The 12,538-nt window shown below is 33.2% G+C and overlaps 1 protein-coding gene and 1 pseudogene across 2 annotated transcripts in view; one reads left to right on the top strand and one right to left on the bottom strand.

Moving 5' to 3' along the window:
- The window catches only part of LOC145663747 (uncharacterized), an 89,593-nt gene that overhangs the window by 17,147 nt on the left and 59,908 nt on the right, over positions 1-12,538 (top strand). The window lies entirely within an intron of this gene.
- On the bottom strand, positions 4,179-7,133 carry LOC145664439 (NADH-ubiquinone oxidoreductase chain 5 pseudogene; annotated as a pseudogene).

Genomic DNA, 12,538 nt, shown 5'->3' on the forward strand with positions numbered 1-12,538 from the left:
TTATATCAACACCTATTCTGATTCTTTGGACATCCGGAAGTTTACATTTTAATTCTTCCCGGATTCGGCATAATTTCACACATTGTAACCCAAGAAAGTGGTAAAAAGGAAACTTTCGGTGTTTTAGGAATAATTTATGCAATATTAGCAATTGGATTCTTAGGATTTATTGTATGAGCCCACCATATATTTACTGTTGGTATAGACGTTGACACTCGCGCTTATTTTACTGCAGCCACAATAATCATTGCGGTTCCTACAGGAATTAAAGTATTTAGATGAATCGCTACACTCCACGGAGCACAAATAACTTATTCACCTTCAATTTTATGAACCTTAGGCTTCATTTTCCTATTTACTGTAGGTGGTCTCACAGGAGTTGTATTAGCAAACTCATCTTTAGATATTGTTCTCCACGACACTTATTATGTAGTAGCACATTTTCACTATGTGCTATCTATAGGTGCCGTATTCGCTATTATAGCAGGACTTATTCATTGATTTCCTTTATTTAGAGGAACAACAATAAACCCTACATGACTAAAAATTCAATTCTTAGTAATATTTATAGGAGTAAATATCACATTTTTCCCTCAACATTTTTTAGGGCTAAGAGGAATGCCTCGTCGATACTCAGATTATCCAGATGCTTATACTACATGAAACATAGTGTCAAGTATTGGCTCATTCCTTTCTTTCATCGCCGTTCTAGTACTTGTAATTATTATATGAGAGGCCTTCGCAAGAGCTCGGCCAGTAATCTTTTCAGATCAACAAACAACATCTCTTGAATGATTTCAAAACCTGCCCCCTGCAGAACATAGTTATGCAGAACTTCCTCTACTAACAAACTTCTAAGGTGGCAGATAAGTGCATTGGGTCTAAGCCCCAAATATAAGAATAATCATCTTCCTTAGAAATGGCCGTTTGAAATCAACTAGGTCTTCAAGATGCAGCATCCCCTGTAATAGAACAAATAACATTTTTTCATGACCATACAATACTCATTGTAACTATAATTACAGTTCTTGTAGGCTATCTACTAGCTTCCCTTCTGCCAAACACATACATTAATCGCAATTTATTAGAAGGACAAACTCTAGAAACTATTTGAACAATTTTACCTGCTATTACCTTAATCTTTATTGCTCTCCCATCTCTACGACTCCTATACTTACTAGATGAAATTCATCAACCAGCAATCACCCTTAAAACAATCGGGCATCAATGATACTGAAGCTATGAATACTCTGACTTCTCCTTAACAGAATTTGATTCTTACATAATTCCTATTAATGAAATAAATGCCAACTCATTTCGCTTACTAGATGTAGACAATCGCATTGTATTGCCTATTAACATTGATATTCGTATTCTAATTACCGCCGCCGATGTTCTCCACTCATGAGCCATGCCCGCCTTTGGTATCAAGGCAGATGCTACTCCAGGGCGCTTAAATCAAGTAGCAGCCAACATTACACGTACAGGTTTATTCTTCGGTCAATGTTCAGAAATCTGTGGTGCAAATCACAGTTTCATACCGATTGTTGTTGAGGCCTGCCCTCATTCAGTATTCATTAAATGAATAACAAAAATAATACAAGAACTTTCATTGGATGGCTGAAAGTAAGCAATGGTCTCTTAAACCAAAAGATAGTAAAATAACAATTACTTCCAATGGAAAAATTAGTTAAATTATAACATAAGCATGTCAAGCTTAAATTACTACCTAATAGTATTTTTCTATTCCACAAATATCCCCCCTAAAATGACTTATCTTATTTATTATATTTTCTCTATGCTACCTTCTATTTGCATCTATTATATATTTTAGTTCAAATACACCCGATCCTTCCTTAAGTGACACTAATATTAAGAAAACAACTGTAAATTGAAAGTGATAACAAACCTTTTTTCAACCTTTGACCCCTCTACTTCAATTATAAACATATCATTTAACTGACTTAGAACGGTAATTGGTCTTCTAATTATTCCAATTCCATTCTGATTTCTACCAGGACGACCAAACATTCTATGAAATAAAATTACCTTAACTCTCCATAAGGAATTCAAAACTATTCTCGGTCCTACTAGTTATCAAGGAAGAACCTTCCTATTTATTTCCTTATTCTCTTTCATCTTGTTTAATAATTTTATAGGCCTATTCCCTTATGTATTTACTAGCTCTAGTCACCTAACCTTTACACTAACTCTCGCCCTCCCTCTTTGAATAAGCTTCATAATTTATGGCTGAGTCAATCACACCCAACACATATTTGCTCATCTCGTCCCTTCTGGAACTCCAGCCCCTCTTATACCATTCATAGTATGCATTGAAATAATTAGCAACATCATTCGACCTGGAACCCTAGCTGTTCGACTTATAGCAAACATAATTGCAGGACATCTTCTTTTAACCTTATTAGGTAATACAGGTCCTTCCTTATCTCTCTCCATACTCTCACTACTAATAATTGGACAAATTGCCCTCCTAATATTAGAATCTGCCGTCGCAGTAATTCAATCATATGTATTTGCAGTTCTAGTTACGTTATACTCAAGAGAAGTTACTTATGTCAGCACCACAAAATCACCCTTACCACCTTGTTGATCAAAGTCCTTGACCACTCACTGGAGCATTAGGCGCCTTAATTACAACTACAGGACTTACTAAATGGTTCCACCAATATGACCCCTCTCTATTTTTCCTAGGTATATTAATCACACTACTAACTATAATTCAATGATGACGAGATGTAACTCGAGAAGGAACATACCAAGGATTACACACCATACAAGTTACATTAGGTCTTCGATGAGGTATAATTTTATTTATTATTTCTGAAGTATTCTTTTTTGTCTCATTTTTCTGGGCCTTCTTCCATAGTAGACTAGCACCAACAGTAGAAATTGGATCTTTCTGACCTCCAGCAGGCATTGTTCCATTTAACCCAATGCACATTCCTCTTCTTAATACAGCAATTCTACTAGCCTCAGGAGTTACCGTAACATGAGCCCATCACAGACTAATAGAGGGTAATCACACCCAAGCTACACAGGGCCTCCTACTTACAATCCTACTAGGTTTATATTTTACTGCACTACAAGCATATGAATATTATGAAGCACCATTCACCATCGCAGATGCTGTCTACGGCTCAACATTCTTCATAGCAACAGGGTTTCACGGTCTTCACGTTATTATTGGTTCCACATTCCTAGCCACTTGCTTATTGCGCCATCTTTTATCACATTTCTCTCCTACTCACCATTTTGGATTTGAAGCCGCTGCCTGATATTGACATTTTGTAGATGTAGTATGATTATTCCTTTACATTTCTATTTATTGATGAGGAGGTTAGCCTATTTAATATATATAGTATATTTGACTTCCAATCAAAAGGATCATTAAATGAAATAGGCAATTAATACAATTTTAACAACCGGTTTACTAACCATCATTATTTGCTTAATCGTTATAGCCATTTCAACTCTTCTCTCCAAGAAAGTTATTAACGATCGAGAAAAAAATTCTCCCTTTGAATGCGGATTTGATCCTAAATCTTCAGCCCGAATTCCTTTCTCCCTACGATTCTTCCTTATTGCTGTAATCTTCCTTATTTTCGACGTAGAAATTGCCCTTCTATTACCAATAACAATTACTATTAACAACACTAATACACTATCTTGATCTCTAGTTAGACTAATATTCTTAGTAATTCTCCTAATAGGTCTTTATCACGAATGAAATCAAGGATCCTTAACATGAGCTGACTAATAAAACGGGATAATAGTTAAGTATAATATTTGGTTTGCATCCAAAAGGTGTTGTTATCAACTTATCTCACAAGTAGAAAGCAAACGGTTGCACTCAGTTTCGACCTGAGCCTTTGGTCCCTTGACCTCTACTTGTTAGTTGAAGCCAAAAAGAGGCATTTCACTGTTAATGATATCATTGGGTTTCTTCATTGCCCCAACTAAGGAGATGTGAAATAATCAAGAAGAAGCTGCTAACTTTTATCTTTAGCGGATTAGACCGTTAACATCTCTTAATATAAATAACTACAACCCCCTTAGTATAAATATTACATTACCTTTTCGGGGTAAAAAAGAGAGTACTCTCAGGGAGTATTATTTAGGGAATTATTATTCTTCTTAGTATCTTCAATACTATGCTTTCAATATAAGCTACCTAAATATACAAATATAAAAAAACAAAGGAAAATTGTAAAAAATAAAAAAATTAATAAATACATTTTAAATAAATTGTCTTGTGATTGTTGAATTAATATTGAACCATCCTTAAAACTACTATATATACCTTGGGCACCAAGACACTCTCTCCATCCTTGATCAATATTATTATAATACACACCCCCTACATATAAAGGAAATTTAATAATATAATTTGTTGACAAATAAGGTAAAAATCATATGCTTCCTATTATTGTAGATCTAAAATAAAACTTCATACATATTAAAGGTTGTGCAATAGAATAACTTGACAGTAAAATACCAACCCATAAACCTACCACACTTACAAGCAATGCACCTATTTTTAAATATAAAGGCAAAACAACACAATTAACAGTAGGAAAAATTAATCAACTCAATGTAGCACCTCCCAAAATTGCTATCACCACTAATCCTAATATTCCCCTGCATATAGTCCAACCTTCGTTATCACTAATAGAATGAATATTAGTGCCTCCAAATCCCTTACCTGTTAAATAAAATCTTAAACGTACTGAGTAACATACAGTTAGGCCTGTAGAAAAAAATAATAAGAAAAAGCTGACTACATTAATTAAGGACAAAGAAGAAATCTCCAAAATTAGATCCTTAGAATAAAAGCCAGCTAAAAATGGCATACCACATAAAGCCAAGTTAGCTACATTTAAACAAGATAAAGTAAGAGGCATCTGACTTACAAGTGCTCCTATTCTACGAATATCTTGTGTATCTCCCACACCATGAATGATTGCTCCTGCACATAAAAAAAGTAACGCCTTAAATAAAGCATGTGTCAATAAGTGAAAAAAAGCTAATACAGGAAATCCTATGGACAAAATTATTATTATAAGACCAAGCTGACTTAAAGTAGATAAAGCAATAATCTTCTTCAAATCATATTCATAATTAGCACCAATACCAGCTATAAATATTGTCAATCCTGATAATAAAAGTAATACATTTCCCGCATAAACACTTAATAAAACGTCTCTAAATCGAATTAGTAAATAAACTCCAGCGGTCACAAGTGTAGAAGAATGTACTAATGCTGATACTGGTGTGGGGGCAGCTATTGCCGCCGGCAGCCACGCAGAAAAGGGAATTTGTGCACTCTTTGTTATAGCTGCCAAAATAATTAAACTAGAGATAATTACTATTTCACTATTACTTAAAACTCTATGCAAATAAAAAACATAATTTCAACTTCCATAGTTCAGTATTCAAGCAATAGCTAATAAAATTGCTACGTCTCCAATACGATTAGAAAGCGCAGTTAATATGCCAGCATTATAGGATCGCACATTTTCATAATAAATAACTAAACAATACGAAACTAATCCCAATCCATCTCATCCAAGGAGAATTCTAATTAAATTAGGAGAAACAATCAGTAAGACTATTGAAAGAACAAATATTAATACAAGTATAATAAATCGATTAAGGTACCGTTCAGATCCTATATACTGTCCACTGTAATAAATTACCATTCTAGAAATATAAAGTACAAATCTCATAAATATAAATGATATTCAGTCAAATAAAAGAGTCATAATAATTTTATTTCTATTAAAAGAAATAACTTCTCACTCGATAAATACACTATATCTATTAACTAAAAAATTCAAACCTATAAGAAATAAAAAAAACACTCATTCTACTTAAAAAGGCAAATCTAGTCACACAAATTGAAAAAGGTCAAACCATGGCCTAAGGGCAATAAGCCTTCTTTAGTTCCACAAACTAAAATTTTATTCTAAACTACTCAAGCATTTATAATCATAGAAATCTCGGTCCTGCAAAAAAGATTAATAAATTTAAAGGTAATCAATGCAACATCAATAGTAAATATTCTCGCACACTTCCTCCTCAACAAGAATATAAGTTAGAATAGGGTATTCCATGTTGAGTATATGAATATAAATATAGTCTATAAGCAGCTCTAAAAAAAGATAACAAGGCCAATCCTAACATACTCAATCAAGATCAACCAACAATTCTATTCAATAGACTAATTTCTCCTAATAAATTCAATGTTGGAGGAGCAGCCATATTAGCAATTCTTAATAAAAACCATCAAAGCCCTAGGCTTGGTATAAAAGATAGCATTCCTCGATTAATTAACAGTCTTCGACTCCCTAAACGCTCATAAGAAATATTTGCAAGACAAAATAACCCCGAAGAACATAGGCCATGAGCAATTATTAATGTAAGAGCACCTCTAAATCCCCATAGTCCCATCGTTAATAATCCCATTAACACTAGGCCTATATGAGCAACAGAAGAATAAGCAATTAAAGATTTTACATCAACTTGTCGCAAGCACACTAATCTAACCGACCAAATCCCTACAACTCTGATACCAAACCAAATTAAATTTATACTTACAGCTACATTCTCCATAAAATATAAGATACGTAATAGTCCATAGCCCCCTAATTTCAATAAAACTCCCGCCAAAATTATTGAGCCACTTACAGGTGCCTCAACATGTGCCTTAGGTAATCAAAGATGAACCAGAAATATAGGTATTTTAATTAAAAAAGCAACAACTAAAGCAAAATATCATATATAATATGTAATTCCTAAATCTATTACACTTCTCATATTAATTATTAATAAACTACCCTTAACATATTCTAAATAAAAAATACCAATCAAAAGGGGCAGGGAAGCGAATAAAGTATAAAACAACAAATATATGCCTGCCTGCACTCGTTCGGGCTGATATCCTCAGCCTAAAATTAAAAATAATGTAGGAATTAATGAACCCTCAAAAAAAAATAAAACATAAATAATCTAGAAGAAGAAAATCTCAAATAGAGTAACACAAGTAGTACTAAAACTAAACGAATAAAACTCGTACTATAAAATGAACTTCTTAGTACACCTTCTCTAGCCATAATTATAAGAATAACAATTCAAATACTCAATAAAATCAATGAATATCTTAGACTATCTCTTCACAAGTAATAGCCCACCTCCCAAGGAACCAATCCCATACAATTTCTTATTATAAATAAAAAACAAACTCTAATAAGACAAAACTGAACAACTCACCATAATTTAAAATTAAAGCCCAAAGGTATTAAAAACAATATAAATATTAAATATTTTAGCATCGTAACACAACTAAAGAATTTAAATAATCCCCCCCATGAGTTCGAACAATAGACACTAAAATTGATAAACCTAGACTACCCTCACAAACACTAAAAGTAAAAATAATAAACAAAAATAATTTTCAACATACAAGCTGCCCAAAGAATAAGACAAAAGCAAAAAACTTATCAATACAATAAATTCAAGTCTTAATAAAACTATTAATAAATGCTTACGCTGAACAACAAAACAAGCTATTCCTAAAATAACTAGAAAACAAGAAAACAAAATAAATAATATTTTCATAAGCTTTTATAGTTTAACTAAAACGTTGGTCTTGTAAACCATTAATGAATAAAATTCTAAAAGCATCAAGAGAAAGTATGAACTTATCTTTAGTCCCCAAAACTAATATTTTAATAAACTACCTCTTGAAATTAAAATAACCTGAATATTACTTATAATTTTATTAGTTTTAAGATTCATTCTAATTCAAATATCTCACCCCCTATCAATGGGTCTAATACTCATTGTCAATACTATTACTACCTGCCTAATTATTTCAACTATGAGAGAGTCTCCTTGATTTTCTTATATTCTCTTCTTAGTTTTTCTAGGGGGAATATTAGTTCTATTTATTTACGTTACAAGATTAGCGTCAAATGAAATATTTACCTTAACACCTAGCCTTTTCCTACTAACTTTCCTAGCTCCGTTACTCCTAATTGCTATAATAATTATTGATCCTCTTCTACTACCAAACATAATTTCATTACCAGACCCACATCACTATATAACCAACTACCAAGAAATTCCTGGCATAAAATTTTATATAACATCAATCTTAATGAATACAATTATATTAGCAACATACTTATTTATTACATTAATTGCAGTAGTAAAGATTACTTCATTATACCAAGGTCCTCTTCGGCCCTCTAAATCATATGTCAACACCAATTCGCCTACATCACCCTCTTTTTAAAATTGCTAATAACGCCTTAGTAGATCTCCCAGCCCCTATTAACATCTCATATTGATGAAATTTTGGCTCCCTTCTCGGCTTATGCTTAATTATTCAGATTGCCACGGCCTATTCCTAGCAATACACTATGTATCAAGTATTGAATTAGCCTTCAACAGAGTAATTCATATCTGCCGAGATGTAAATTTTGGGTGGCTCTTACGCACTTTACACGCCAATGGAGCATCATTTTTCTTCATTTGCCTTTACTTACATGTTGGCCGGGGGATATATTATGGCTCTTATCTTTATCTCCATACCTGAAGAGTGGGGGTTGCTATTCTACTTTTAGTAATAGCAACTGCTTTTGTAGGCTACGTCCTACCTTGAGGTCAAATATCTTTCTGAGGTGCTACAGTCATTACAAATCTATTATCAGCCATCCCTTATTTAGGAACAATATTAGTACAATGAATTTGAGGAGGATTTGCTGTAGATAACGCCACTTTAAACCGATTCTTTGCTTTCCATTTTCTCCTACCCTTCATTGTAGCCGCCATATCAATAGTGCACCTTCTATTCCTTCACCAAACAGGATCTAACAACCCTCTTGGTCTTAATAGAAACCAAGATAAAATTCCCTTCCATCCTTACTTTTCAACTAAGGACACTATTGGATTTCTAACTATAATAATAGCTTTAATATTACTCAGCCTCTGAAATCCTTACATACTAGGAGATCCTGAAAATTTCACTCCAGCTAATCCCCTAGTTACACCAGTACACATTCAACCAGAATGATACTTCTTATTTGCTTACGCCATTCTTCGCTCTATTCCTAATAAACTAGGAGGAGTTATTGCTTTAGTAATATCAATCCTCATTTTAATAATTATACCATTCTTCCATACTAGAAAAATACGAGGCTTACAATTCTATCCTATTAATCAAATTATATTCTGAGTTATAGTTAGCACAGTAATCCTTTTAACTTGAATTGGGGCTCGGCCAGTAGAAGATCCTTATATCCTAACAGGCCAAATTCTCACAGTTATTTATTTTGCTTATTTCCTACTTGTACCTTACCTTTCCTCCTTATGAGATTTCCTATTAAATAAGACCTAGTTCTTTGGCTGAGAATAAGCATATGTTTTGAAAACATACAACAGAGCAAAGCTCTAAGAACTTATCCTCAATTTAATACACTTAAATTAAAAGAGAAATAAAAAGAAGCTTTATACCTCCTAAAAATAAAAGATAATTAAGAGATAAAGGTAAAAAACATTTTCAGGCAAGATATATTAATTTATCATACCGAAATCGAGGTAATGTTCCTCGTACTCAAATAAATCCAAAAGAAATAAATACTACCTTACAAAAATATACAAAAATATAAATATACAAAAAAATAAAAAAACAGAAAAAATATCATGGCCCAGAAACAAGATACTAAACAAAGTTCTTATAAACAAAATACTAGCATATTCAGCCATAAAAATAAGTGCAAACCCTCCCGCTCTATATTCAATATTAAACCCAGAAACAAGTTCTGATTCCCCTTCCGCAAAATCAAAAGGAGTGCGATTAGTTTCGGCTAAACAAGAAGCAAACCAAACTAACGCCAAGGGAAATGTAATTCATAAAAATCATAACTCTTCCTGATAATAACCAAAACTCAGCAGTCTATATCTTTCAGCTAAAAATACAAAAGATAACAAAATTAATGCTAAGCTAACTTCATAAGAAATAGTTTGTGCTACTGCTCGAAGACCTCCTAACAAAGAGTATGAAGAATTAGAAGATCAGCCAGCAATTATTACAGTATATACACCTATACTTGTACAACACAAAAAAAACAACAAACCTAAAGAAAAAGTCAACATAACACTCAAATAAGGAATTCTCAATCATACCAACAAAGATAAAAATAAACTAAAAACAGGAGCTAAATAATAAGGATAATAATTAGATATAGTAGGAAAAACTTGTTCCTTAGTAAATAACTTAATTGCATCTGCAAAAGGCTGAGGTAGACCACAAATACCTACCTTATTAGGACCTCAGCGAATTTGAATATATCCTAAAACCTTCCGCTCTAATAAAGTCAAAAATGCAACCCCAATTAAAACACAAATAATTAAAATCAAGTAAGAAACCACACCTATAATATAATCATAATACATTATTACCTGAACTCAATTCATCCATTTTTAGATCCTAAATCTAATGCACTTATCTGCCAAAGTAATATTATTATTTTTATTCCCTAACAATAAATATTATTAGTACTTGGTCCTTTCGTACTAAAGTACTATTTTCTAAATAAAGGATAGAAACCGATCTGGCTCACGCCGATCTGAACTCAGATCATGTAAGATTTTAAAGGTCGAACAGACCTATACACTAAGCTTCTGCACCTAGACAAAATCTTAATCCAACATCGAGGTCGCAATCTCTCTTGTCGATATGAACTCTCAAAAAAAATTACGCTGTTATCCCTGAGGTAACTTAGTCTATTAATCATCAATAAAGGATCATAAAAATACTTAAAAGTAACTATATTAAGAAGAGTTTATTTTACCTTCTCGTCGCCCCAACGCAATAATCAAGTACCAAATTTATTTATTAACAACTACAAAAATTGCCACTTAAATATAAAGATCTACAGGGTCTTATCGTCCTCCTAAATCATTTAAGCCTTTTCACTCAAAAGTAAAATTCAACATTACAAATAAAGACAGTCTTCCACTCGTCCAACCTTTCATACAAGCCCACAATTAAAGGACTAATGATTATGTTACCTTCGCACGGTCAAAATACCGCGGCCGTTTAAAACCTCACTGGGCAGGTCAGACCTTCTATTTTAACAAAAGGACATGTTTTTGATAAACAGGCGGAGGAAATTTTTGCCGAATTCCTTTAACCATTCTCACCAATATACTAATAACACCATTATAAATTGTCCTAGTTAATTTAGGACAAATAGTACAATAATAAATTAAATGCAATAAAATATGATAAACAACTCAAATAAGTTATAACAAAATTACAAATAATGGCTACTTCTAAGCCCACATCTTTCATTTAATTTGAAACCACATTATAAGATAAGATTCTGATGAAGAAGTATATTGTGTTCATCGTGCATTGCGTAACAACCAAGACGGATGATTTGGAATGTAGTTTTTTTTTCTTTTACGCGCATGTGTTTGTGTTGGTGTATGAATATGTGACATTCGGAATTCATATACCAGTACCTCTTTTGTATCAGCTGTTTTGGTTTTTAATTATTAGGTTTAATTTTATTGTGTGTGCTTTAATTCTGTAAATAACCTACAAATTCTGAATGAATTGTATACCATGACTTCTGTAAATAACTTTAAAAAAAACATTGACCATCTTTCCACTGAGGAAAAATTTGCAATTAAGGCTTAGACAAAACAAGCAAAGGGCAATTCAGGAGTGTTCGAATGTTTACAGGTGTGGCGGGCCGGCGGTATGCGTTTGCCTAGACCGGCACCCACACAAGAGAGTTTTGTAATTTACCAAAATACTTCTAATTAGTCAACCAAAGTTTCTGCAAAACACCCACTATAACTCGAGCGGCAAAGTTATACTGGAAACAGGAACTCAGCTAACAAAACAGTCTGAAGAATCTTAGTATTACACGGTAGCGTTGGCCTGGGCCAAGACTTAACTTCTAGTGGAAACAATGGAATCGTTATCCTGATTAAGGTTTGATAACCAAACAATCCTTTGGGATATCTCTTGAAACAAAACTCGACAAATATGTTCCTTGCAGTAAGCCTGCAGTTTATTGGCTCTAAGCAAATTACAAGAACCAGAGCCGGGGCGATAGTGTAAGTACTTTGTATATTTATAAAAGAGTTTAACTTAGGTGGCGGTGTTCCAATAGATAGTAAAAAAATAACTCACTAAATAACTGCACTGTTTAAAAGAGCACTGTCACAAAGAAAACAAAACTGCACTAGACTGGGAGGGCACGAATCAGTCCTAGTGAGTAGGTAGGTAAGAGGTATACTATTTGATCTACCGGTCTGCGAACAGACATCAAATAGGGTAGGTTACCAGAGGTTAGGAACAGGTTACCGTTTGATCTACCGGTCTGCGAACAGACATCAAACAGGGTAGGTGTAAAGGTTACAGTTTGATCTACCGGTCTGCTAAGCAGACATCAAACAAAGTTGGTTACCTGAAGGAATTAAGGTTACCGTTTGATCT

Source organism: Thermobia domestica, chromosome 11 (genome assembly GCF_964235325.1).
Source record: "Thermobia domestica chromosome 11, izTheDome1.hap1.1, whole genome shotgun sequence".
In the NCBI taxonomy this organism is placed as follows: domain Eukaryota; kingdom Metazoa; phylum Arthropoda; class Insecta; order Zygentoma; family Lepismatidae; genus Thermobia; species Thermobia domestica.